At 39.7% G+C, this 11401-nt stretch overlaps 1 long non-coding RNA gene across 1 annotated transcript; it reads right to left on the bottom strand.

Annotated features, from left to right (window-relative positions):
* Positions 1–8259: 8259 nt before the first annotated feature.
* On the bottom strand, positions 8260–10473 carry LOC128291857 (uncharacterized). Its single transcript, XR_008281795.1, has 3 exons — positions 10347–10473; positions 9386–9427; positions 8260–8501 (listed from the first exon to the last, which is right to left on the bottom strand). It is a non-coding gene; the product is annotated as an uncharacterized LOC128291857 (long non-coding RNA).
* Between the last annotated feature and the right edge of the window lie 928 nt (positions 10474–11401).

Below are 11401 nucleotides of genomic sequence, written 5' to 3'. Positions count from 1 at the left end.
TACCCGATCGAATGCCTCGATTGGGTTCTCGAACAGGAACAAGAACAAGCAAAACACGACCTCTAGAGCTTAGGCCACCTCTATCGCGAGTGTCAATAGTGCTCAGCCAAATAGGCCAAAATGTTTGCAGTGTGGTAGACGCCATTTAGATGAGTGTCGAGGTAAAGAAATAGGGTGCTTCAAATGTGGGTCATTAGACCACTTCATCCGAGACTGTCCCGAAATGGAAGAGAGAGAGAAAAAGCAAGAAGCGAAGGCAAGTAGTGCTCCATTGAGGGGTAGACCACAAAAGAACTCTGGAAACGGGGCTACTAGCAGGGGTACACCAAGAGATGCTGCAGTGAGGTCCGAGGGCAGAGTGCCTGCAAGGACTTACACTATTCGTGCTCGTGAAGAGGCAAAATCACCCGACGTGATAACGAGTACCTTTTCTATCCATGAAATATTTGTTATTACTTTAATTGACCCAGCGTCTACCCACTCTTATATTTGTATGGAATTGATACCTCGTATGAACATGATAGTAGAGTCCACTGAGTTTGTGGTAAAAGTGTCCAACCCTTTAGGCAGACATATGCTAGTGGACCAAGTATGTAAAAATTGTCCTTTGACAATTAGAGATCATTGTTTTCCGGCTAACTTGATGTTATTGTCGTTTAATGAATTTGATATAATCCTTGGGATAGATTGGTTGACTTCTCATAGTGTTGTAGAAGACTGTGGGAGAAAAGTTATAGAACTGAAATGTGAAGATGGGAATATTCTTTGGGTTGGACCAGGTGAATCGAATAAATTGCCCTTGATAATATCGTCGTTAATTGCTAAGAAATATTTGAGGAAAGGATATGAGGCTTATCTCACTTTTGTCCTGAATACTCAAGTGTCTGAATTGAAGATAGAATCAGTACCATTGGTTTGTAAGTTTATAGATGTGTTTCTGGAATAATTACCCGGACTACCCCCGTGAGGGATGTAGAGTTTGGAATCGAGTTGATACCAAGCATGGCACCCATCTCGATTGCTTTGTATAGGATGGCCCCACGGAGTTAAAGGAGTTGAAAGCTCAACTACAAGAGTTAACTGATAAGGGCTTTGCGAGATCGAGCTTTTCCCCGTGGGGTGCTCCAGTGCTCTTTGTGAAAAAGAAAGGTGGGACGATGAGGTTATGCATCGACTATAGACAGCTCAATAAGGTAACAGTGAAGAACAAGTATCCTTTGCCAAGGATCGATGACTTGTTTGATCAGTTAAAGCGAGCCATTGTATTTTCCAAGATTGACCTGAGGTCAGGATACTACCAATTAAGGGTGAAAGAGCAAGATGTACCGAAGACTGAGTTTCGAACAAGATAATGGCATTATGAGTTCCTCGTCATGCCCTTTGGTTTTATTAATGCCCCAACAGTGTTTATAGATTTGATGAACCGCATTCTTTGGATGTATTTTGATAAGTTTGTGGTGTTCTTTATCAACGACATACTGATTTACTCGTGTGATGAGAGTGAGCATGCAAAGCATTTGAGGACTATATTACAGACCCTGAGAGACAAACAATTGTACGCCAAGTTAAGTAAGAGCGAATTTTGGCTTAAGGAGGTTGTATTTCTAGGACACATTGTGTCAGGTGACGGATTAGAGTTGACCCAAGAAAAATCTTGACTATTGTTGAATGGAAACTGTCGAAGAATGCCATAGAGGTCCGAAGCTTTTTGGGTTTGGCCGGATACTATAGAAGGTTTGTTCAAGGGTTTTCTATGATCGTTACTCCAATGAAGAGGCTATTACAGAAGGATGTCAAATTCGAATGGTCAGAAAAGTGCCAACAAAGTTTCGAGAAATTAAAGGCTTTATTGACCAAAGCCCCTGTGTTAGTGCAACTGGAGTCGGGCAAGGAGTTTGTGATATATAATGATGCCTCCTTGAATGGTTTGGGGTGTGTTCACATGCAAGAGGGAAAGGTTATAGCCTATGCCTCAACACAACTAAAGCCACATGAGATAAATTACCCGACCCACAACTTGGAACTAGCAACTATAGTGTTTGCATTAAAGATCTGGAGACACCATTTGTATGGCGAAAAATTCCGAGTATTCACCGATCTCAAAAGTCTCAAGTATTTGATGACTCAAAGAAGTTGAATCTGTGGCAACGAAGTTGGCTAGAGCTGATAAAGGATTACGAGTTGGTGATTGACTATCACTTGGGCAAGGCGAACATGGTCGCCAATGCCTTGAGTAGAAAATCATTATTTGCGTTGAGAGCAATGGATTCCCAAATGGCTTTATTGGATGATGGTTTGGTCCTAGCAGAGTTGAGAGCTAGACCGACATTTTTACAAGAGATCCATGAAGCTCAGAAAGATGATAAGGAGTTGCAAGCTAAGATGACTCAGTGTGAGATGGAATATGAATCCAAGTTTCATATTGGTGTTGATGGATGTTTAATGTTCAAAAATAGAGTTTGTGTACCCAAGGGCAATGAGCTTATTCAGAAGATTCTGCAAGAGGCACATAGTGGTTGTTTATCTGTCCACCCAGGCAGTGTAAAAATGTACAACGACCTAAAGAAAATGTATTGGTGGTCGGGGATGAAAAGACATATTTCAAAGTCCGTTTCTAAGTGTCTTGTGTGTCAGCAAGTGAAGGCTAAACATCAAGTACCTTCGGGTCTATTTCAGCCTATAGCCATTCCAAAGTGGAAGAGGGGTCGGATTACCATGGATTTTGTGACAGGTTTGCCGGTAACTCCGAAGAAAAATGATGTTGTTTGGGTTGTTTTGGATAGGCTAACAAATTTGGCACATTTTATACTAGTGCTTACCGACTACTCCCTTGAGAGATTGGCTGAATTGTACGTTTCTGAGATTGTGAGACTACACAGGGTGCCCTTGTCAATTATTTTAGATAGGGACCCGAGATTTACCTCGAGGTTTTGGAAAAAGTTACAGGCTTTGGGAACAAATTTGAGTTTTAGCACGGCATTTCACCCGCAAACCAACAGCCAGTCGAAAAGAGTGATTCAAATTTTAGAAGACATGTTGCGGTGTTATGTTCTTGAGTTTCAAGGCAGTTGGGAATGGTACTTGCCATTGGTTGAATTCGCCTACAACAACAATTATCAGACAAGTCTGAAAATGGTGCCTTATGAGGCTTTGTATGGGAAAAAGTGTCGAACGCCCTTATATTGGACTAAGCACAGAGAGAGTCAGATTCACGGGGTCGATTTAATCAAAGATACTGAGGAGGAAGTTAAAATGATTCGTGACTGCTTGAAGGCCACCTCGGATAGACAGAAATCCTACACGGATTTGAAATGAAAGGAAACTGAGTCTCAAGGCAGTGATAAGGTATATTTGAAAGTATTTCCATGGAGGAAAGTCCTCAGATTTGGCAGAAAAGGCAAGTTGAGTCCTCGTTTCATAGGAACTTATGAGGTTATCGAAAGAGTAGACTAGTTGTCTTTCGATTAGCTTTGCCACTAGAGTTGGAAAATATTCACGACGTATTTCATGTGTCCATGCTACACCAATATAGATCAGACCCTTCGCATGTGATTGCGCCAACAGAGGTTGAGATTCTTTCGGACATGACTTATGGCAAAGAGCCGGTCAAGATATTGGCTCGAGAAGTCAAACAATTAAGAAATAAGAGTATTGCACTCGTGAAAGTTTTGTGGCATAGACATGGAGTCGAGGAAGCCACATGGGAACCCAAGGAGACTATGAGAGATCAGTACCCGAACTTATTCGCCGGTAAGATTTTCGAGGACAAAAATCCCTAAGGAGGAGAATTGTAATAGCCCAAATTTGGGGCTAGTCAGAATAGTGGTCTCAGGACCACAAATCCAGAGTCAAATAAATTATTTTATAATTATTTACAAGTTATTGCATGTTTTTAATACTGCATGAACAATTTGGTGAAGTGATTTTAACGTTTGCGAGTACAATTGCGAGAAAGGACTAAATCGCATAAAATGAAAAAGTCCTAAATTGATAGCTACAGGTGTCAAATAGCTAAAGAATAAATATTAGGGGTCTTTAAATGGAAATTATACCCTATTGTGATAGCTTGGCTGGCCATGAAGATAAAATGTTGGAAAGTCAACATTAGGTAATTTTGATGACATAAGGTGTAATATAATAATACCTAAGCCTAGCTATCATCTTTTTCTTTCATTCTCACTTAATTTCCATCGATTTTTTATCCATTTTTAAGGGTTTTGAGATTCAAAAATTTTAGCAACTTATTCCTCTTACAAGTAAGTGATTTCCATACCCTTTGTTGATGATTTTTGCATTTTTAGAACCCTTATAGCATAAGCTTTCAAATGAGGGGACTATTTTGCAAAATGGTTGGAAGTATAGGGTCTTTCCATGAGATAATTTAGGGTGTTTTTTGAAATTTTATGGAAGAATATGAAGCTTAGTTGGGTGATAAACAACTTTTGTGAAAGGATTTTTCATGAAAACACCTAAAAAGACCATTTTGCATAAGTTGTAAAATAGATGTTAAATATATTAAATAGTGGGAATTTGGAGTTGCTATAAGGGTAAAAAGGGTTCAGCTAAGCTTAATATGCGAAGAAATTTGATAAAAATCGATTTTCGAACCTAGGGGTAAAATGGTTATTTTGTCAAAGTCTAGAGGCAAAACGGTTATTTCACTGAAGAAGTGAAATTTTAATTGCCTAAGTTTATTTAGTGTCTAAATAAGTGCATTTTTCTATTATAGATCAAGAAATATCAAGTGTACATTTACATCATGAAACATTTACCTAACCCATTATCATGGAACATTTACCTAACCTATTATCAATTTGTATCAATTTGTACCATAAATTATGGATATCAAGTGTACATTTTGTCTACAACAACATGATGGCTAGCCACTTCATGTAAAATGGGCGGTTTGTCATGCAAATCCTCCTATTTTGCACTCCTATTTATTTGGCCACGTCAATTTAGCCTATAGCATTTTCAAACATTTTCACATAGGTCCTATTTTATAATTTCACCCCTTTTTCTTATGGAACAAAAATTAACTAAAATTGTTGGGTTCTATCTTAAGTTTGGGCTTTCTAGAGGCCCACTAACATAATTAAACCTATGCCAACATTCACAGAATTCCCAAAAATTGGGGCGTTACAACTCTACCCTCCTTAAAGAAATTTCGTCCTCAAAATTTACCTAATCCAAACAGATGAGGGTATTGCTGTTGCAACGTCTCTTCTGGCTCCCAAACTCAGAAGTTTCCTCTTCCTTAACTTGTTGAAAACGAGCGACCAAAGACTCATCGTTCAACTGCTTTTTCCTTAATCTGATCCACCCAGTTGGCCTCACTTGCAACTCACCAATAGCAGACTTCTATCATCATATGAGACTCGAGACGAGCAAACATTGCTCTCGGATCGAATCTGACTCTACAACTTAGAGCATCGGCTACCACATTAGCCTTGCTTGGGTGATACTCGATCAAGCAGTCATAATCCTTAAGCAACTCAATCCATCTCCTTTGCCTAAGGTTCAGCTCCTACGAGTCAACAAATACTTAAGACTCTTATGGTCAGTGTATATAATACACCTTTCTCCGTACAAGTAATGTCTCCAAATCTTAAGTACAAATATCACTGCTGCCAACTTTAAATCATGAGTCAAATAGTTTCCCTCATGAGGCTTAAGCTATCGTGATGCATATGCAACTATCTTACCCTCTTGCATTAACACGCAGCCCAAACCTACGTGTGATGCGTCACTATACACAGTAAAATCATTTCCAGACTCCGGCTGAATTAACACAAGTGCTTCAGTCAGAACTTTCTTCAACTTCTCAAAAGCTTCCTGCTGTTTCTTAGTCCATACAAACGGTACTCCTTTCCTTATGTGTTTTGTCAGAGGTGCTGCCATCACAGAAAAACCTTCCACAAACCTTTTGTAGTATCCTGCCAGTCCTAGGAAACTCCATATTTCTGACACTGACCTAGGTGGCTTCCATTCCAAAATCGCTTCAATTTTCCGAGGGTCCACTTTAATCCCCTCAGCAGAGACCACATGTCCTAAGAAAGTTACCTCCCTCAACCAAAATTCACACTTGCTGAACTTCACAAAGAGTTCCTTCTCCTTAATACTTACAAAGACTATACGGAGATGCTCATCATGTTTCGCTTTAGTTTCGAATATACCGGATATCGTCAATAAAGACGACTACGAATTGATCTAAAAATGGTTGGAACACATGATTCATCAGATCCATAAACGTTGTAGGAGCGTTCGTTAGTCCAAATGGCATAACCAGAAACTCGCAATGACCACACCGAGTCCTGAATGTCGTCTTTTGGATATCTGCCTCCTTGACCCTTAACTGATGATATCCAGATCGAAGGTCGATCTTGGAAAATACAGAAGCTCCTCTAAGCTGGTCGAATAGATCGTCAATCCTTGGCAGTGGATACTTATTCTTAATCGTCAGTTTGTTCAACTGGCGATAATCAATGCACATCTGCATCGTACCATCCTTCTTTTTCACGAATAGCACCGGTGCTCCCCATGAAGACACGCTTGGCCTAATAAAGCCCCTATCCAACAACTCTTGAATTTGAGCATTTAACTCTACTAACTCCTTCGGTGCCATCCTATACGGTGTGATAGACACAAGCACCATTCCAGGCAACAAGTCTATTCCAAACTCAACTTCTCGATTCGGAGGCAATCCTGAAAGCTCCTCCGGAAAAACATCTTGGAACTCCTTTACGGTCCTAACCTTATCCACTGTCAGTTCCTCCTCTTCTGACTGACTTACAAATGCCAAATAGACCTCACAACCTTTCCGAATCCACTTTTCGGCTCTTAATGCCGACACCACATTGGACAAATAATCCCTTCGCTCACCTATCACCATAACCTCCTCATTCTTTATGGTCCTCAACACCATTCATTTAGCAGCACAATCCGGAGTCGCCTTATGCTTAACAAGCCAGTCCATTCCCAAAATGAGATCAAACTCTCCGAATGGTAACTCCATCAGATCTCCAGGGAAAATCTTACCTTGAGTTTCTAAGGGTACATCCCTATACAGTTTGTCTACCCTAACCGAGTGACCCAAGGGACTTAGTACAGATACCTCACTCACAATCTCCTCAGAGCAGTCCAAGTCGTCCATAATCCGTTCTGTGGCCTCCAACCAATATTCCGCCACATTCGGGGCTATACCAGACACGCTTTTAAAGATCTCCGTTCCGTTAGTCTCAAAGTCATTCAGAAATAGATCCCTGAATTTCGTTGCCCGAACTTGCTCCGGCAACCCCTTTCCAGAACACAAAGCATTGACTGTGACAGGGGATCATCCTCGGCACCGCGGTCATGAGACTCTACCTTTGTTTCCGGTGGTACTGGTGCATCTGCCGCCGGCATATGTCCCGAAGACGAAGATACCACTCTAGCCCTTCCTCGGCCACGTCCACGGCCTCTTCCACGGGTAGCTCTTGTACTCATATCGTATTATCTTGATTACGAATTTTATGCATCAATTAATATTCCGGTGTTTATTACGGATGTTTTATGAATCGAATGATGAGTTCGAGTTTGTTTTTGCGAATCGAAGTCTAGCTACGCTTTCAATCTCTTATCGATTTTCCTATGCTTTCGGTATCATCCTATCTAGAGTGTCCTAGTAGGGTTTCATGATGATAGATAATTCAGAAAATATTCGAAAAGTTCGAGTAATACTTACGACTTGGTAGGAGATTGAATGCCACCTTCTAAAGATCTAAATTTTGAAAATCGAGTTTTTCGCATTCTTTATAAAATTTTCGCTTTCGAAAATCTTTGTTTTTGTAAACCCATTCCACAGCCGAGTTGTTGCAACCTAGGCTCTGATACCACTAAATGTAACACCCCAAACCCGGCCTAGAAGTTATGGCCGGATCCGGCATGCCACATCAAAAACATAAAAAAAAATTCCATTCTAAGTCCAGAAAATCGTACTTGATGTTCAAAAGATTAATTCATTAAGGGTTAAAGTGAATGGAAGCTGTGCACCAGGTAGGAAATCGGAAAAGAGGTGGTGAGTCCATCGGATTTGCTTAAGTACCAAGCTCCCTTCGGATCCAATCCTAGACATGCATACCGCCATTGCCACACCTTAACGTCATGGATATTTCTAGGAAACCGATTCGATTAAGTCATTTTTAGGAAAAGTGATTAATTTTGGAAAATACTTTCATTGCGGAAGCTTTGCTTGTTGTCGTGTTATTTTGAAATCAACTGTTGTTTTTGAAAACGCGCCCTAAAGCTATCCAATTTCAACAGTTAAAATAAGTATTACCTATCTTAGTAATACATATTAAAAACCATCAAAAATAAATAAGCGGCCTTATTACATTTAAAAGCCTAAAACCTCAAACGTAATTAAAAGGATGTCCAGTTCACCAGAAGAAAATCAAACTTTCAGAATGGGTGGCCACTCCGAATTCCCTCACAGCTCCAAGCCCACTATGGTTGGGGATTTCCTGCGTGGATGAAAATAAAAGGGGTGAGTTTGGGGAAACTCAGTGTGTAAGGAAAACCCATTCAAAGCCCAAGTCAGCTCAAGCCTATTGGGCCTAAGCCCATTCAGTAATGATGGTACTAGGCGAGCCCTTTTCATTACAATAAAGCCGGGCCTTAGCCCTTATTCAGATAATGATATGGCCCATAGGCCCATTTCAAAATACATGCAACATCGGTAAATATATGCAAGCCCATTTGGGAGATTACTCAACCCACCAACCACTACACTCCACCCGTACCACCATACACTCCATGTGGGGAATAGCTCAACCCACCCAAATTTAACACTCTCCACAATTGCGACCTTCTTTGCTCGATTATCATAAATTGAGGCAAAGCCTCCAATCGTGGACAAGCCACTTTTAGTACTTCCTCCGTCAATATCCCAATCCCATGCATCGATAATAACAACATGGCATGCAATAAATAACAACGATCAAACATGCATTTAGGTCAATTTAACCCTAGGGGTATTTGGTAATTTTGCACCTAGGGGTATAACAAGAATTTTCCATACATAGGGGTATTATAGTAATTTAGCTGCTTTTAGGGTTTTTCATGCATATTCCTACTTTTCACGTACTAATAGAATCACGTACCAAGGGTTCTTACCGAATTGGGCCCGTTGGCCCATCATTCCAATTTTGGCCTATTAAGCCCAAAAATATCGAGGGCACAGAAATCATGCACTTTGCAGTCCAAACATTGCAGCTTACCAAAAACATTAATCGATTTACCTCACGAGCATTCGCACACTCGCAAATCTACAAAATACTGATTTTCGACATTTCGGCTTTTTGGCTTTTGCCGATCTAGACTAAGAAAGAGGGTGTTAGTTACACACCTGTTTGCGACGATATGCTGACGAGATCCACACACGAACCGCCTACAATTGGATTACTAACACGTTAATCTAACTATTCAAATACAAACTACATATTAACCCCTTACAATATTCGGCCAACCACACCTACAGATCATTCTAAGCTTATAAGAAAACAATAAGCAACTCATTAACAAATTTTTGTCAATGTTTACCACATAATCATAATTTCACTGCAAGCTGTCTTCCTGAGCAACAGTTACTAAATCATTTATAACTGGAGCTACGAAAATCCAAATCAAGTTCCGCTAATTTTCCTTGAAAATAGACTCATATATCTTCTATCCATAAAATTTTCAGAATTTTTGGTTTAGCCAATCAATACCAGATTTTTCTCAAAGTTTCCCATGTTTCACTGTTTGACTAATCTGACCACTCTTCATTACGAATCAAATTTCTCATTGTACAGAATTCAAAATATGTTCTTGTTTATTTCATTAGAAACTAGACTCAATAAGCTTTAATTACATAATTTATTCACCTTCTAACTCATCTCCCACAATTTATGGTGATTTTCCAAAGTCACGTTACTGCTGCTGTCCCAAGCAGATTTATTACCAAATCACTCTTTCATACACCTATCTTGCATGCATGTTATTTAAACATGTATATCACCAATCAATTATCACATATCTATGATTTTTACTTAATCATAATCTCTATTTCATCATTTCAAAGCACAACATGTTAGCCGATTTTTCCCTTTAGCATCTAAGGCACATGCATGCTCATTTGTTTGGCTCAACTTCACATATCTTCCATTTTTCATCAAAAGAACTTGAAACAACAACCATTTCCTTCATTTTAATTCATGACCAAATGCTCACAACACAACTAAAAATCAAAATATACTTCAAGAGTTAAGGTAGAATCAAGAAGAACTCATGAACCTCAAAATAGAAGCAAGGTACCAAGAACTTACCTTCAATTTTCCTCCTCCTAATGACCGAATACTCAAGAGCTTTCTCCTCTCCTTTCTCTTCTCTAACTTTCAGCTATGATGAACAAAGATGGACAAAACTTTGTTCTTTTCACCCTTTTCTTTTAATAAAACTTCATATTTCATCCATTTAATTCTTTAATACAAAAGACATGATATTCTTATCATGAAACATTTACCTAACCCATTATCATGAAACATTTACCTAACCCATTATCATGGAACATTTACCTAACCTATTATCATGAAACATTTACCTAACCCATTATCATGGAACATTTACCTAACCTATTATCAATTTGTATCAATTTGTACCATAAATTATGGATATCAAGTGTACATTTTGTCTACAACAACATGATGGCTAGCCACTTCATGTAAAATGGGAGGTTTGTCATGCAAATCCTCCTATTTTGCACTCCTATTTATTTGGCCACGTCAATTTAGCCTATAGCATTTTCAAACATTTTCACATAGGTCCTATTTTATAATTTCACCCCCTTTTTCTTATGGAACAAAAATTAACTAAAATTGTTGGGTTCTATCTTAAGTTTGGGCTTTCTAGAGGCCCACAACATAATTAAACCTATGCCAACATTCACAGAATTCCCGAAAATTGGGGCGTTACATTTCAAGTCCGTATGCATGATAGTAAACACACAGGAAGAGACATGACCGTGTGTCTCAGCCGTGTGATGGACACGACCTAGCACACGGGCATGTGCCTTGGCCGTGTAACATTTTGGGGGTGCTGACGTCAGAAACAGAATGTCTGTGTTTTTGTACACAGGCTAGGACACAGGCGTGTCATGACCATGTGAAGGACACGAGCGTATGCCAGGCCATGTGAAAACCACTGTAGGTGTGCATTTAGAATTAATTCCACACGGGTGGAGGACACTGGCGTGTCCCTGTATTGCTTAGGCCGTGTAAGCCACACGGCCCATCAACACAACTATGTTGAAATGGCCACATGGACATGTTGCCCTTCTACACAGGCGTGTGCCCTGTTTCAAAGTCAAATTTTCTATAGATGG

Source organism: Gossypium arboreum, chromosome 4 (assembly GCF_025698485.1).
Source record: "Gossypium arboreum isolate Shixiya-1 chromosome 4, ASM2569848v2, whole genome shotgun sequence".
In the NCBI taxonomy this organism is placed as follows: domain Eukaryota; kingdom Viridiplantae; phylum Streptophyta; class Magnoliopsida; order Malvales; family Malvaceae; genus Gossypium; species Gossypium arboreum.
This window is presented reverse-complemented; position numbering and strand designations above follow the sequence as displayed.